Source organism: Kogia breviceps, chromosome 8, assembly GCF_026419965.1.
Source record: "Kogia breviceps isolate mKogBre1 chromosome 8, mKogBre1 haplotype 1, whole genome shotgun sequence".
NCBI lineage: Eukaryota > Metazoa > Chordata > Mammalia > Artiodactyla > Physeteridae > Kogia > Kogia breviceps.
In genome coordinates, this window is record NC_081317.1 from 44,504,366 (window position 1) to 44,521,451 (window position 17,086).

Consider the following 17,086-nt stretch of genomic DNA (forward strand, 5'->3'; position numbering starts at 1 on the left):
CTAGTTATACAAGATTGTTTATTTAAAAGTACACTTGAAAGCAGAGTTTCCCTCTATTGCCTTCTGTTTGTCTTGCTTTGTGTCCTGAGAATTGGGCTTGGCTTTCTCCCTGCCTGGAGTGTGCAGCTTCTTGTGTATACAGGGAGCTCAATCATCATGTTGAGGGCCCCAATATATGGCCAGATAGAAATGTGGGTTTCACTCCGTTTACAGCTAAAACTCTACCCACTGTTGCCAGCTCTGAGGGAAATAGACTAAGTCTTTCTTTATTTTGACTGTCTTTCAAAGCAGCTGTGGATCTTGGGTGCATAGTATCTTTGGGGGTTGTCCAGTATTGCCAGGGATGTTTACTGTTTGTTACTTTCAGGAATATAGAAACTAACCCAAGTGTTTCTCAAGTTCATGTGATTTGGGATAATTTTCAAGAAAAAAATCTAGTTTGTTGATTTAACTAAAATAGGCATGTTTTTAGAGTTATCAATATTAAATATAATGTAGGTATGCAATTTTATTCTACCTAGGTTAACTAAAAGTTAAATAAACTCATGTTACCTCTATTACTGAATTTGTCAGCAAGAAAGATAACTTAAATTGATTACTGTTTAATGGCTCTTGTTAAGAAAAAGTAAATTAAATAAATGTAAGATAAAACTTATAAATAAGCCTTCTAACAATTATGTTTTAAGTAAACTCTGTTTACTTTAAGCATAGTTTAAACAATCTTTTTGGTAACTTGAAACCTTAAACTTATACTAAGTTACATAATGGATATTCATTGACTATCTAGATCATTTCCAAATAAGATAAAATACTGAAACATTAATTACTGAACATAGGTTTATTTACTTTTGGCTTCCTTTCTTTTTAACATCTTTATTGGAGTATAACTGTTTTACAATGGTGTGTTAGTTTCTGCTTTACAACAAAGTGAATCAGTTATACATATACATATGTTCCCATATCTCTTACCTCTTGCATCTCCCTCCCTCCCACCCTGCCTATCCCACCCCTCTAGGTGGTCACAAAGCTCAGAGCTGATCTCCCTGTGCTATGCAGCTGCTTCCCGCTAGCTATCTATTTTACATTTGATAGTGTATATATGTCCATGCCACTCTCTCACTTAGTCACAGCTTACCCTTTCCCCTCCCCATATCCTCAGGTCCATGCTCTAGTAGGTCTGTGTTTTATTCCCGTCCTACCACTAATCTCTTCATGACATTTTTTTTCTTAGATTCCATATATATGTGTTAGCATACGGTACTTGTTTTTCTCCTTCTGACTTACTTCACTCTGTATGACAGACTCCAGGTCTATCCACCTCATTACAAATAACTCCGTTTCATTTCTTTTTATGGCTGAGTAATATTCCATTGTATATATGTGCCATATCTTCTTTATCCATTCATCTGTTGATGGACACTTAGGTTGCTTCCATGTCCTGGCTATTGTAACTAGAGCTGTAATGAATATTTTGGTACATGACTCTTTTTGAATTATGGTTTTCTCAGGGTATATGCCCAGTAGTGGGATTGCTGGGTCGTATGGTAGTTCTATTTGTAGTTTTTTAAGGAACCTCCATACTGTTCTCCATAGAGGCTATATCAATTTACATTCTCAGCAGCAGTGCAATTGGCTTCCTTTTATAGAGGAACTAAATACATTTGGGTTTACTAAACATGATTTTTGCGACATTAGACAATTTACTCTGAGAAAGAAAATACTTCTAAAAATTATAAAATGTATTTATAAATTTGCCAATTCAGAGAATACTAGTGTAACAGACAGTCCATAATTGCTTACTTCCTAGGTTTCATTAGGAATTAAATATTCTGTGGGTTAAGAATTCTAATCAAAATATGTAATTAAAAGTACTTAAAAATAATAATAGTTAAAGGAAACAACTGTGCATGAAAAGTAGAATGACCACTTGTTCCAGAATGAGAAAGAAAAAAAAAGCATATGACAAAACCTGAATGGATATGAAAAGTTATATAAATTTTGTGGAAAAGGAATTTGAGAAAGGAATTTTATGTGTGGTCAAGCTGGCTAAGATTTCATTTTTTTAAATGAGTGTTAATATCAAAAGTACTTTGATGTAAAATTAGAATTTGGTTTCGTCTCTGTTAAAAAGACAAGGTGGTTTTGGATTATAGGTCTGTTCTTGATAAGAGATTGTGAAAAGTTTATTTGACCTTTTGTGCAATCTACCTGTAAAGGAAAGATTTGGGGCCTTAACAAAGCAGTGACTGACTCTTTAGTTAACAATGAAGCATCACTAAGGTTATAAGTGATATAAAAATTTAGAGCTATAGTCCACATAGATGTGAATCTAAAACTTACTGAACTTCTAATAGCCTAAGTACATATGATCTTACTTAAAGTGGCATACCAGGGGACCTAAAAATATATCTCAGTTATAAATCCTGCCTGTGGAAGAAGTAATTCAAACATGGAATATAATAAGAGAAAGTAATATCTAATTTGACTGATGTCAAAGGATCTGAAAAGAGTTTTGCTCTCAAGATGCATGGACTGTTCTCTCAGAATCCTGATTTTAAAAAATAATCTCTAAAAGAGGCAAAAACCTCACATTCCCTGATGAGACATACATCCATACATAAGTATATGCATTCATAAACATGTATATATAAAATATTAGAGATATGAGAAAATATAAGAAGTGAGAAAAGTATGAAAAATGTAGTATACACACACACACACACAACCTTGGATTCCAAATGTATAATGGTAGAATGAATAAAATTAGACAATGAAATCAGACACTTTCTGGATTGGACCAACTATGACTTGGCAATTTACTTGATGTGCAAGAACCAATTCTTGAAAATACTTTCCCATTCTTGATGAACTGCTTTGTTTGTCAAAAATTAATTGATCATATTTATGATCATATATTAATTAATTGATAAATAATAATAAAAAATAAATAGTAAAATAAAAATAAATATCATAATTAATTAATTGATCATATATATATATATATATGTCAAATTCTGGAGTCCATGATGTCCTATCGATATATTTATTTATTCTAACATGAACAACACACTCTCTTGACCTCTGCAGCTCTTTTACAGCCTTGAAATCAGGTAGTGTGCATCTCCAATCTTATTCTTTTTCTGAGTAATGTATTTTCTACCTGAGTTTTAAAAAAATTCTTCTGTTCATTCTTGCTGGGGATTAATTTTGTTAATATTTAACAATCAACTTTGAATTTGTTAATTTTATTACTTTTTTGCTTTTTCTTTCATTGATTTCTCTTTTTTTTCCACTTAATAAGTCCTTTCTCCTGCTTATTTTGGGTTTAATTTCTTTTTCACTTTCCAGTATCTTAAGATCGAAACTTGGATTTAACTTAGGTTAGAATTATATTACATCTAGATTGGAAAAACTCTATGCTTACTTCCAGTAGCACCTGGATATCTGTCTTTGGCTTGGTCAAGAAAAGTTCTGTGGATTAACTAACCAACTAATAAATTATAATGTGCTGAGTAAAGCCCACAACTTTTCTGTTGACATCCCTGGTCAGTTTGTTTGATGAGGACTTTCCCTCTGTCTAACTGGTTTGTCAACCTGGTTTGACTACATGACCAAAGAGACATTAAAAAAACGTATATTTCTCATCTTCTCTCTGGGAAAGTCTATATTGAGCTCTTCCCAAATCAATATTCATCAGAACAAATTTTGGCAGTTTAATCTTGAGATAAAATGCCCTTAACGAATGATAATGAATAATAAGATTTTAAGGGCACAGCATGTTGCTGTATCTCATATGATCAATAGAGATATAGATCCTCCCCTTCCTTGTAATTTTTATTTTGTAAATTTTGGTTCTCTTCATTTTTATTGAGAAGAGAACTTTATAATGTCTTGAATACACCCCATGCTTTAAAAAAATCTGGGTTTGACCATCCTAGCAGTATTTTTGAAATTTGTATTTTCCAATAGATTTCTTATCTCAAAATAATCTACAGAACTTAAATATGCTAAGATTTGATTCTAAACATTTTTTCAAGAGTAAGAAATTCTATGAAAAAATTTAATTATTGTCTCTTAAATTTTATTATAAACTAACCTCCTGTCTCGTAAAATATATCAATTCCAGAACTGGTCTGGGATACTTTTATACCAGAAAACAATTATATTAATAGTAAAATGTGTGTGAATTAATTAGGTTACAGAAATTGAACAAATTAAAAATGTTTTAAATATTCTTATCACAGTGATGAAGGTACTCTAAGCTTTCAATAAAGTATACTTTTATTCTGTTTTTTTGGTAGATCTGTGGGCTAAAAGAAGTTGACAAAGACAGGCTTCCACTATATTTCAGCTTTAAACCTTTGAGATTTGCTCTTCCCTCTGAGTCTCAAGACCAGGTAAGACAATGAGCAACCCTTCATTCTAATCTCAAAGGAGAAATAGTTGCTATTTCTAGTGTTAACTTCATGTACAGTCCTTTGAAGTCTTTACAGGCACCCTTCCAAGGACCTGGCCTTCAGATCAAAAGATTAAAGGGAAAAAATATAAAAGCAAAGAAGCCCCCTTTTCCCCTAGATTTTGTGGAAATGGTATTTCCTGTTTGAGGCCAAAATGCATCTTCTTTTTTTTAGATCTTTTTTGTTGTTATGTTTGTACAAAATGATTTAAGAACTATTTATGTGTGGCTTTCGTTTTGCCAGAGACATGCTTTACACTAAGGATACAATAGTACATAAGCATGATTGTTAATTTTACTCTTCAAGGGTATGGGGATTACTGTTTGAGAAATTATATGTAGTCATGTTTAAACACATAGTCTTGAGATAAAATAGAAGCAGATTTGAGTCTTAAGTTTATCTTGGATTTATCAACTTATTACCTGTCTAATTCTTAAAGTGTTAAGCACTTACGTATTGGAGCATCAGTTTTCTCTATTTTAAAAGGAGATAATAATACTTCTATTAAAATATTAGGTTAGCAGTTTGATAATGTAATGTAGAAAAGTTCAAGAAAGTGTAAAATGCTTGGCACATAAGTGATCAGTAAGAGGATGAACTTTAAATACATTGTTCTTCTTCATTACCACTGTCATCATCACCATCACCATTAGTGTCTCAAATTTATAGTATATGTAATTCATCTGTAATAGTTATTTTAGAATTTGGGCTTAGTATTAGATGTGAGATATATGTTACTAGTATTGTAACAGTTTGGTCACCTTAGCAGAAAATAATACATTGAAGTATTGATTGTTCACCTTTCAATGTTATAGCAAGGTATATATCTGATGAGATCAACTGAATATTTTCTACAGAAAAATATAAAAGATGTAGTCAAATAATACAAAAGTGATTATGATTACTTTTGTTTTTTGTCTTTACATTTGGTCTATGGTAACTTTTAAGACTTTCATCTCTTTTCTTTTTTTGTGTCTCACCTTAGGTTATTTTCCTACTTGTTAATAGGTTAAAGCTGAGGGATACTGAGAGAATAAATTAAATGAATATCAAGATCTCTGATCTGAAAAGTCCTAAGTCAGAGGGTCACATATGTGCTATTAGCACATATTAGCACATGCTTTTATCTTCAGCACTTAAATAGCATTGTCCTCAGGTAAATTACAATCTATTTATAGGAAATACAGCAGAATGAATTGTACAAACTTAGCTGTTGAAGAAAGTGACTTTGTCTTTCTTTTCCACTGTTGTATATTTAAACTTCACATTCTTGATCACACTCTTGTTAGCACTATTTGGAGCTTATATGTAAAGTCAGGCTTCCATCATTCCTGCCTGCTTTCCTTAAACCATTTTAATTAATATTTTTAAAAAGTAATACATTGCACATATATTTCAGAACTATTATGTTTTTTATTGTGGCGTACTTTATATACTGTGAAATGCTCAAGTATTAAGAATATCATTTAATTAAATTTGATGACTAAATACCAAGACACAGAACACTTTCACAACCCTACAGAGTTCCCATGTGTCCCTTTCCAGTCAAGCCAGACAAGAGCACTACCAGGAAGAAATCCTTGAGTTAATTCCTATCACTATAGTTTAGCTTTATCTCTTCCATAATTCCATGTAAATGGAATCATACAGTGTGTACTCTCTTTTACTCCCAGCCTCATTTGCTTTTGATAATATTTGTGAGATTACTGATATTCTTATAGTATCAGTAGCTCAGTCTTTCTAGTTCTGAGTAGCATTCTCCTGTATTAATATAGCATAATCTGTATACCCATTTTCCTTATGGTAGAAACCTAGATTGTTTCCAGTCTTCTGGCTTTTATGAATAAACCTATAATGAGCATTCTTTAAAAGGCTTTTCGTATACATAGGTTTTCATTCTCTTAGATAAACATCTAAGAGTAGAATTGTTTAGCTTTTTAAGAAACTAGAGAATAGTTCCAGTATATAGGTAGCATTTTGTGTTCCAACCAACCTTATAGGAGAGTTCTGGTTGCTCCACGTCCTTTACATATGGCGTTGTCAATTGTTCTAATTTGTCTATTTTGGTGTGTATCTAGTGGATCTCATCCTGAATTAATTTGCCTTTTTATGACGACCATGAGGTTGAGTTTGGACTACTGAGGTTGAGTTTAAATCTTACACATCCTTATGTTTTTTTTCTACTGTTTTATTTATTATTGAAAAGTGTCTGCTAATGTCTTCAATTGTGATTGGGAGATTTGTGTCTAGTTCCCTTTAGTTTTAGCAAGTTTTCTCCTGTATTTGAGAACTTGGTTCATACACATTTTGAATTACGTTTTCTTGATTAACTCACCATTTCTTTATTGGAAAATGACCTTTTTATAAAAATGTCTGGTAACACACTTTATCTTGGTCTTTATTTTGTGTATTAGTGAGTCATACTAGCTTTATGTTGTTTAGTGTTTGTATGGCAATTTTTTTCCCATACTTTACTTTCAGCTAATTTATGTCTTTATATTTAGATTTCCATCTGTTAAACATATAGTTCACCTTGATTTTTATGTATTGTGAACTCTTTATCTTTTAATTGGGGTCTTTGATTCATTTAACTGTTGATATGTTTGGATTTTAAGTCTTGCTTTTGATTTCTATACTTTCCATATTCTCTTTTTCTTCTGTTTCTAATTTCCTGTCTTATTTGTTGGTAAATCACTTCTGTTATAACATTCCTTTTCATCTTCTCTACTAAATTTTAAACTATGCTTTCTTATCTTTTATTGGTTTCTTTGGGTAGTACAAAATGAAGTCTTAAGTTATCACAGACTATATACAAACTTACTCTCTTAATTCACAAAATACTTAAGAACTTCATGGTAATGTACTTCTAATTTATAGTCTTCATGACAGTGTATGTACCACCCTCCTGCCCTTTATGTTTTTATTTTTATGTATTTTTGTTTTAGAAAAGCTATAAAAATGATATATTATTATTTGTACTTTAAACAGTGTATAGTCTCTCAGGAGACTAATGTCATCCTTTCGATTTCAGCACTCTGATGGACTCAAAAATACCATTTTGTACATTATCTACTTTGCTCTTACCAGTAGGTTAGAAGCAACAATCTCTTGTAACTTTCTACAAGTGGAATTTCTTAAAGATAATATTTAATGACTGGCCTTTATTTTAAGGATATATTTGTGTATATATATATATATGTATGTATATATATGTATGTGTGTGTGTGTGTATATATATATATATATATATATATGTATATGTATATATATATTGCACCCATACGCTGGATAAGGCACTGTGTTAAGGATAAAGATACAAAAGTAAGATACTACCCAAAGCAATCTACAGATTCAATGCAATTCCTATTAAGCTACCAATGGCATTTTTCAGAGAACTAGAACAAAAAATTTCACAATTTGTATGGAAACACAAAAGAAGTCGAATAGCCAAAGCAATCTTGAGAAAGAAAAATGGAGCTGGAGGAATCAGGCTCCCAGACTTCAGACTATACCACAAATCTGCAGTAATCAAGACAATATGGTACTGGCACAAAAACAGAAATACAGATCAATGGAACAGGATAGAAGGCCCAGAGATAAACCCATGCACATAAGGTCACCTTATCTTTGATAAAGGAGGCAAGAATATACAATGGAGACGAGAGCCTCTTCAATAAGTGGTGCTGGGAAAACTGGACAGCTACATGTAAAAGAATGAAATTAGAACATTCCCTAACACCATACACAAAAATAAACTCAAAATGGATTAAAGACCTAAATGTAAGGCCAGACACTATCAAACTCTTAGAGGAAAACATAGGCAGAGAACTCTATGACATAAATCACAGCAAGATCCTTTTTGACCCACCTCCTAGAGAAATGGAAATAAAAACAAAAATAAAGAAATGGGACCTAATGAAAAAGCTTTTGCACAGCAAAGAAAACCATAAACAAGACAAAAAGACAACCGTCAGAATGGGAGAAAATATTTGCCAATGAAGCAACTGACAAAGGATTAATCTCCAAAATATACAAGCAACACATGCAGCTCAATAACAAAAAAAAACAAACAACTACATCCAAAAATGGGCAGAAGACCTAAATAGACATTTCTCCAAAGAAGATATACAGACAGAAAACAAACACATGAAAGGATGGTCAACATCACCAATCATTAGAGAAATGCAAGTGAAAACTACAATGAGATATCACCTCATACCAGTCAGAATGGCCATCATCAAAAGATCTACAAACAATAAATGCTGGAGAGGGTGTGGAGAAAAGGGAACCCTCTTGCACTGTTGGTCAAATGTAAATTGATACAGCCACTATGGAGAACAGTATGGAGGTTCCTTAAAATCTAAAAATAGAACTACTCTACGACCCAGCAATCCCACTACTGGGCATATACCCTGAGAAAACCATAATTCAAAAAGAGTCATGTACCACAATGTTCATTGCAGCTCTAGTTACAATAGCCAGGACATGGAAGCAACCTAAGTGTCCATCGACAGATGAATGGATAAAGAAGATGTAGCACATATATACAATGGAATATTACTCAGCTATAAAAAGAAACGAAATTGAGTTATTTGTGGTGAGGTGGATGGACCTAGAGTCTGTCATACAGAGTGACGTTAAGTCAAAAAGAGGAAAACAAGTACCGTATGCTAACACATTTAACACAATTTTTTTTAAGATTCCATATATATGTGTTAGTATATGGTATTTGTTTTGCTCTTTCTGACTTACTTCAGAGATTTCTGTGGAGACTATATTCTGTTGTGATTGATGTTACCAAAATCTCTGAGGTGTCAAGTTGAAGTCCTTATTAGATTATTGATATCAGGATGCTTATATGTAAGAGAGGCTGAAATTATTTGAAAGCCTTTATCAAAGAGATACTTCTATCTTTGGTCACGCCCCTAAAATAAATATAAAAACAGACCTTTCCATCCTAGTATAGAAATTTGCTACTTTGTGGTTAGTTTGATGGCTATTAACATCATTACTCTGCTCATTATGCGTATTTCTGGTAGGTTAGCAGATATTCTTGGCTTCCATTTACCTACTGGGCCACATATCTCTTTGCAGCACACCTTAAATAACTTTTATTAAAAGCAAGAAAACAAACAAATGCATAAATAATCAAAACACAAAAACTGGAAACTGTTCACTTCAATACTTTAGTAAATCATGTGCCTCATAGCTGTCCTCCTGTGATAGTGTTGACTCTGAAATTAGCACCTCACTTGAAGTCATCACATAAGGTGACCTTTCAGATGTCATTTCTTGTATATCTGGAGGTGAGGTAACCAGGAAGAGAAGATTAAGAACGGATTCCCAGACCAATGAAGTGGTCTGAGGCACAAGAGAGATATTTACAATAACATTAACAGGATGCAGTTGAAAATGTTGATCTGTTTCTCAGAATAGATTGGGTTAGGTAAAAAAAAAAAAAAAAAAAAAAAAAAAAAAACTTGAATTGAAGCAAAAGACAGATGAATCAAGGTAGAACCCTGGAGACTATCAAAATTATAAAGATGGTTAGAAGAGGAGTAAGTGATTAAGAATAGAGGATATGAGTGAATAGAGAAAGAATGGGTTCTCTGTATATTAAAGAAAGAATATATTTCTCAAAATTAGTAAAATCTTATACCCTCATCTACTTTATAGCAAATAGAAGTTAATTCTCTTCAATTATTGGAAATTTTGTATCTAATAATATGTGTCAATTAGAGGATAGGAAATATATACCCCTTGCCCAACTGATAAAGAAGATGTAGGTCTCAATGAGTTGGAAAGCACTTTACAGTATTTCCCTGAATTTGGCAACAGCCTATTAATAGAAGATTTAAGTAACTTTCATTGGTCATAGCACAGGATAGTGAGCATGGCAAATTTTCATATTCACAGTCACTTTCTACTATAGTCTGTTACTTAGTAAGTGACCTTTCTTGCATTCCAAATAGCAAATTGAATTGATCTCATGAATACAACTACTTAGTCAGACTGTCTCTCCTCCCCCTGCTCCCTAGCTGGGACACAGCAGATGAGGTCAGATCAGAGGATTTCTTGGGATGGCAAAAGAAGCACGCAAGTCATATAGGTGAGAGGAAAACATGTTCTGCTCTATGATCAAAGCAGCAACTATACATTCTATCCTTGGAGAAGAAGCCAACCTCTTCAGGGAAAGAAGAAACATAAAGAAATAGAGGGACCAAGAATCTCACATGCTCCTGAGAAGTGATGCTTGAATAATTGAAAGATAGGAATTGCATCAAAATAGTCTGCAGCATTACAGCCATTTATCTGAAATCTACATTCTCAAAATATCCTCAAAGTCAAAAGTTTCTTTGTAAGTTTAATAACTAAAACTCATTTGGTGGCAAAAATCTGAATGGACCTCACTCTATTTAAACATGAGTTAATATATTTATGTTCATATTCTTATGTTTTACTCTAGAAATATTTAAGTGATTGTATTTTTGTTGCTGCTCCTGATCCCGCTGTGTGGTATTACATCATATATGGCATATATTCCTTTCTAAAGTACAAAACGTTCCAAATTCTGAAAAAAGACTGGATGGTCCTAGGTTTTTTTGGTTTTCTTTGTGTTGTATTATTTTCTAGTGATTCTGTGTATCTGTAGCAGATTAGAAAAATCAGAAGTACCTATGACTCTGGGGTTGCCAGAAGTAAAAATACGGGACTTACAATTAAATTTTAATTTCAGGTAAAGAACAGACTCTTTTTTTTTTTAGTATAAATAGGTTCCATGCAATATTTGGGGCATACTTATAATAAATAAATATTTGTTGTTTATCTGAAATTCAAATTTAACAGGTGTCTGGTGGTTTAATCTGGGAAACCTCAACCTAAAATGTGAAGATAAGATTGTCCTTAATGCACACTATTTCTTTTCTCACTTAAGTTTTCTCATTGGTTCATCCCTAGCAGTTAAGAATATTTTAAACTCCTTGTATTTTATAGTTCTCTTTTACAAAAAAGAAAGTAATTGGTGATTGTGCTTTGTCAAATGATTCATCTTCTTCTTGTTTATCTCTGTCCACCAAAGATTCAGATAAAGTTTTCTAATTTATGATATCTTACCCTATCTTGTAAGGGTCACTGATACAGTGTCAAGAATTTGCTTGTGGCTTATAATAAGTGGTTATGAGATTGGTGCAAAATTTATTTTATTAAATTAAACTTATAGAATTATTAAAGAGTAAATCTGTAGAGTTTATAGACATGAACTTTTTAAAAAGTATATTAGTAACAAAGAAGTAGCACATAGAAAACATTTTATAAGGTTATTTAAGATATAATAAAACTGGAAGTGGCCTAAAAGATGTACTAGATCAAAGCAAATCTTTGATAATAAGATTTATATTAATAATAATAATAATAATAATCAAAGATTATTACTCAAACCTACATGACTAATGAAAGAAATTTATTCTACACATAAAACCAAAACATTAGACTTGCTTCTCTTGTTTCCTCTCTGGTGCTTTGTAAAATTTATATTTTATTCCTGTTTAGGGAGATGTATCTTGCCATGCTTCTCAGAAATATTGCTTTAAAGTGACCATTGATAAAATTTCAAAGATATATTTTTATTTATTTACATAAGAGAATATCACTCTTGTGTGAGTTAAATCAATATGCATGTTAAAGAGCAAAGATAATTGAAATTTCCTCTTTTTCATACAAAGATACTCATTTCAAAAGTTTAGGGCTTCCCTGGTGGTGCAGTGGTTGAGAGTCCGCCTGCCTATGCAGGGGACACGGGTTTGTGCCCCGGTCCGGGAACATCCCACGTGCCGCGGAGCGGCTAGGCCCATGAGCCATGGCCGCTGAGCCTGCGCGTCTGGAGCCTGTGCTCTGCAAAGTGAGAGGCCACAACAATGAGAGGCCCACGTACCGCAAAAGAAAAAAAAAAAAAAAAGTTTATTAACAGTTCAAAACACATAAAGAAATCTGAAGTGTTACATAGGTGATTATATTTTAAAAGAAATATTACAAAACATGGTGTTTCCAAGATCAGAATGCTTTTATTATTCTCATATATTTAAACTCTTTAACTTAAAGTATTTATGGATTTTAGTTTTAGAAAATAGAGAAGAACACAATTTAAAATAATGACAATGATATAAGAAGGTTAAAAACTTAAAATAGTATTTGGAGTATTTATGTTAACCAGAGGTTATTTCCAAATCTCTCATTATAGAACTAGAAATCTGGTCAAGCACAGTTCCATTAATTAATATCAACTTTGAGTTTCAACAAAAATGTGAATTGTCTAATTTCAACTATGTATAATAAATATTAAGCCAGACATCCTACAAATATTATCAGCCACATACTTAAAATATTCTGGAAGAATTCTAGATTTTTTCATTTGTTTTATGGTTTTATAAAAGTCTTCATAATGTTTTGCAAAAGTATTACTATTCTTCCAAAGAATTTGAATTTTGCATCTCAAACTCTTAAAAATAACATTTATTGATCTTGCTGTATTTTATCAAGTACTGCCCATCCCTTTTTCCCTTGAACACTAAATCATCACATCTGTAGATCCACTGTGATTGCCCTTAGTGTTTTATCAAAACTTAGGAAAAGCCCAATTATTCTACATTTTCTAGGAAAGTGTCTCCAGGAATCAACTACATCCCCCCAAAAAAATGGTGTTTGTATATCTAGAGTGACACAATTTGATTTCTATTCCTAATTCACTTAGATTAAGCAATGGACAAAATGTTACCCGCCTTATCTATATTTTGCAGGGAAAAATTATGATTAAGATGCAAAAACATGCTTTGTTAAAATTAAATGAAGTTAAAATATGAGACATTCACAATTATTAAGATTCGTAATGATGAGGATCCTTCATTTTGTATACTTATAGGATTTAATTCAGAAACTGTAGGAAATACTGCTGTTTGTCCACTAAAACCGCTCTCCCATTTTTATGAAGCACACAGCTAGACAACACTTTCCTGCCTCTTTTGCAATTAGGAATGGCTGTCTGCCTGCATTTCAAATAATGGAATGAGAGTGGAAGAGATGAGTGCCCTGAGGCCTGCCACAGTGAAGCTTCCCATGTTTGGGCTTTCATACTTTTTTCTTCTTGGATGGCTAGTTATAGAAAATGACAAGGCTCTTGAGAATGATGTAGCCACAAAGTGAATGAACTCTTGGTGCCTGAATGGGGAAAGTTTGTCGATGACAAATCAAATCTCTGCTCAAGTCCTAAGAAAATGAAATTTTAGGACTATTTGTATTCAAAGCATAGCCATTTATAATTGATCGGGCCCTATTATCCTTGAAATGAAGTCCTACCTATGTGACGGGATGGGGGCATTACTTTTATACCATTACAGATGTCAGAGAAATTATGATCAGAAGATGATTATATGAAATGTTATCTAAATGATAACTATCTGAGTTTCAAAGTTGAACCAAAGTTAACAGTTGATAAAACTCTGCATAAGTAGGCAAATTTTGCAAATATCTTTAAGAAGAAGAGACAGTAAGGTTTGTGTATAGTTGCTGTTTTATTATAGTTCTTTGCTAAGAATATAAATATTCTCACTAAATTACCTCTGTCCTCTAACTGGGCTCGATTCTGTCAAAGCTGATGAGGGTTAATATGAATGGATAATAGAGTAAATGTTTCCTTGAATGATTATATACTTAGGCTTCTCTTCATTGTCAGTTTTCTAAAAGTAGTCATAGTTTTTCCCATTTGTTTTAAGTAGTTAAAACTGACATAATAGAAAGCTTCTCCAAAAGACATAAAAGATGACTTGAATGCAATATTATATATTAGAAGTAGATGGGAAAACTCGTTGAAAATACCTGAGCAGCATGGAATGATGTCAACATTAACAACAGCTTGGACTATATGAATCATGTCTGTGTTACTGTAAAAATGTGAGCATATGGCAAATTCTCTGTGCTTCTGTCTCTGTCCCTCTGTGTGTCTCTCTGTCTTTCTTGTCTCCTCACATGCACACACTTACAGCCATTGATGTCACTAGGGCACTTTTCTGCCCGATTTCTGTTTGGTTTTTTAAAAATTTTTATATAAATGGACATTTCCCTAACATCTCTGATTATGACAAAGATGATTTGTTGTATTGAGTTTAAAAAAAAATTCTTTAGGTCTCTTTAACTTCTTGCTTCACATATTGGCCTGCAATGCTTTACACTTAAAAAAAAATCTTCAATATAATTGTTCTCAGATATAGTCCACACGATGTAGAAATAACAATTGTTCTATCTCCATCACACGTTATTAATTAATTAACTGCAGAACCACCATTATCAGTCTGCTTGCTGAATATTCTCTCCTACTCCCCACCCCCCGAATTTCCCTGTGGCTGAATAAGGCTTTTAGTGCATAGTGAGGACCTTTATTATAATAAAACCATAAAAATTAAATGAACATAGATAGTTACCAACAGAAAAATTGCATACCAAATGGGGCTAAATAATGTTTTTCTTTAGGTAAATATTTACGTTTTCTCTGAATTTAATTTATTACTATTTTACCTGAAAAATTTGGTATAATTTGTAGTTGAAAATAATACATTCTCCCCTAACACCAGGAAGACCACATCTTTAATAATATCTTCAATATTACTTTTCAAGGAAGGCCCTGAGACACTCCTAACGTTTTTGTTCATTTACCATCATTTAGAATATCTAAATTCTATTTTCATAAAAGTCATGCATTTTAACATTCAAATTCATATATTTAAACATTCAAATTACAATTGTTTATTCAACAATGTAGAATAAGATTTGGTTAACAAACATTTCATCTTATCCATCATGGTACAGGCCTGTTCAAAACTACTGAGACATATACAGTAGTAATTTGTGCTCTACAGTAAGGGGGTTTACAAACTCTACACGTTTGAGAGAGATTTTAGGAAAGATTCCTGGGAGCACGTGACATCTGTGTCTACAGATAAGTTAAATAAATAGCTGTTTTACCCCCAAATTGTCTCATCTGAAGCTACCAAAATATTCTGCATATCTGAAATACCCATGAGATTTAGAGCCAACAGTTAACACATAAAGGGAACTTTAAAATATAATTCACGTGTCAAGGCAAGATACCTGAATATTAAAATCTAGATCATCTTTCTATCTTCTCCTAACATAGTAGAGAATTCTGATTGAGTTCTACCCCTTCAGCTCTAATCAAGTGCGGATATAAGAAACAGTTCTCTAAGGAGCATGTCTCTAAGTGTTATCCAAGAGTTCATTAGGATAGCTTTCATTATTTTGCTCAGCGATTATTACAGAGAGAGTAGGGAGACTGGATATAAATTTTTCTGCAAGATAAGTGTCAGGAAAAAAAGAAGTTAATATTTTCTGGTAAACAAAGTTTTTTTTTCTTTCCACTGAAAATTGAGAGTTATATAATTCATTACATTTCTCTCTCAGTGTATGATACTTGAAAATGTCAGCCTGTGATCAAAAAATAAAGTTTTTTCCTCCCCCTTTACTACATTACTTTTGTCGTTACTTTGTTATCAAAAAATTATTTCTTGGTCTTCTCTCATCATGGTTTTATTAGAATCTTCCAGAAATTCATATTTTAGTAAGGATCATAGAAATAAATATAAATAATAACATGCATTTATAGATGTAAATGTACATATATATATAATTGTTTATATTTAGTTAAAAAAATATGATCCATTTCCTACTTTTACAAAGCAATTTACATGTTTTCTCCTTACTTTATACATTTAAAAATAAACCTACATCTTTGGTTCAAAGCCTTAAAAGTTACTAAAGAAAATTCAGATGAAGAATAGTGAGACTAAAGTTTGAGTGCAGGAAAAAACAAAGAATGGAAAAGAGCTTTTAATAATTTGATTCATCCCTATCCCCACCTAATCCTTAGAAGAAAGGAAACACATCATAGTAGTATTTGAGAATAGCACTGCTCTCTCTTAGTTCTGTGACATTAGAAACTTTGCTGCTACACTGTGAGAAGATGCAAACTGCTCAGATTTTTGCCATCTTCCATAAAAGGTTAACTCTATCATTTTGAGAAATGTTAACAAAATAACATCCATTTTGCTTACTTTCTGCTTTTGGGAAAAGGTCAGCTTTCCTAGAAATACTATTTAATATTTAGCACTCAATTTCTTTCTATTTAATGATCCTATTAAAAAAATTTCAATTTAATTAGAAAAAAGGATGATTAGAAATATAATAGAAGCCTAAGATGAAGCAAACACCATCTCTCTCTCTCTCTCTCTCTGTCTGTCTCTATCTCACACACACACACAGACACAAACAAATTATTTTGGGCATAATATGTTACTTTACAATTGTGAGGACCTTACAAAAATTTTCATTGATGTGGGAGTTGGGCAGTAAAACATATCATACTGTCAATTCATAATTAATAAGAGGAAGTCTAGGTCTATTAACGCTTGGAGCTATTAGCCACAACCTTAAAAGTTGACCCCCATGCATCCCCATGGTGACCTATCCATATTCCTGATAATAGATTTATGGCTAAAATAAGTGTTTGCTGTTCTTTTAAGCCACCATACATTGGGTTTGTTAGGAAACAATTGATAACTGAAACA

The 17,086-nt window shown here is 32.3% G+C and overlaps 1 long non-coding RNA gene across 5 annotated transcripts in view; it reads left to right on the plus strand.

The window, feature by feature from the left end:
* LOC136794663 (uncharacterized) overlaps positions 1-17,086 on the plus strand; it is a 1,213,806-nt gene that overhangs the window by 286,609 nt on the left and 910,111 nt on the right. For all 5 annotated transcript variants that reach the window (XR_010841734.1, XR_010841738.1, XR_010841735.1 and 2 more), the window contains exon 3: positions 4,302-4,397. This is a non-coding gene — a long non-coding RNA (uncharacterized lncRNA). The remainder of the gene's footprint in view (positions 1-4,301; positions 4,398-17,086) is intronic.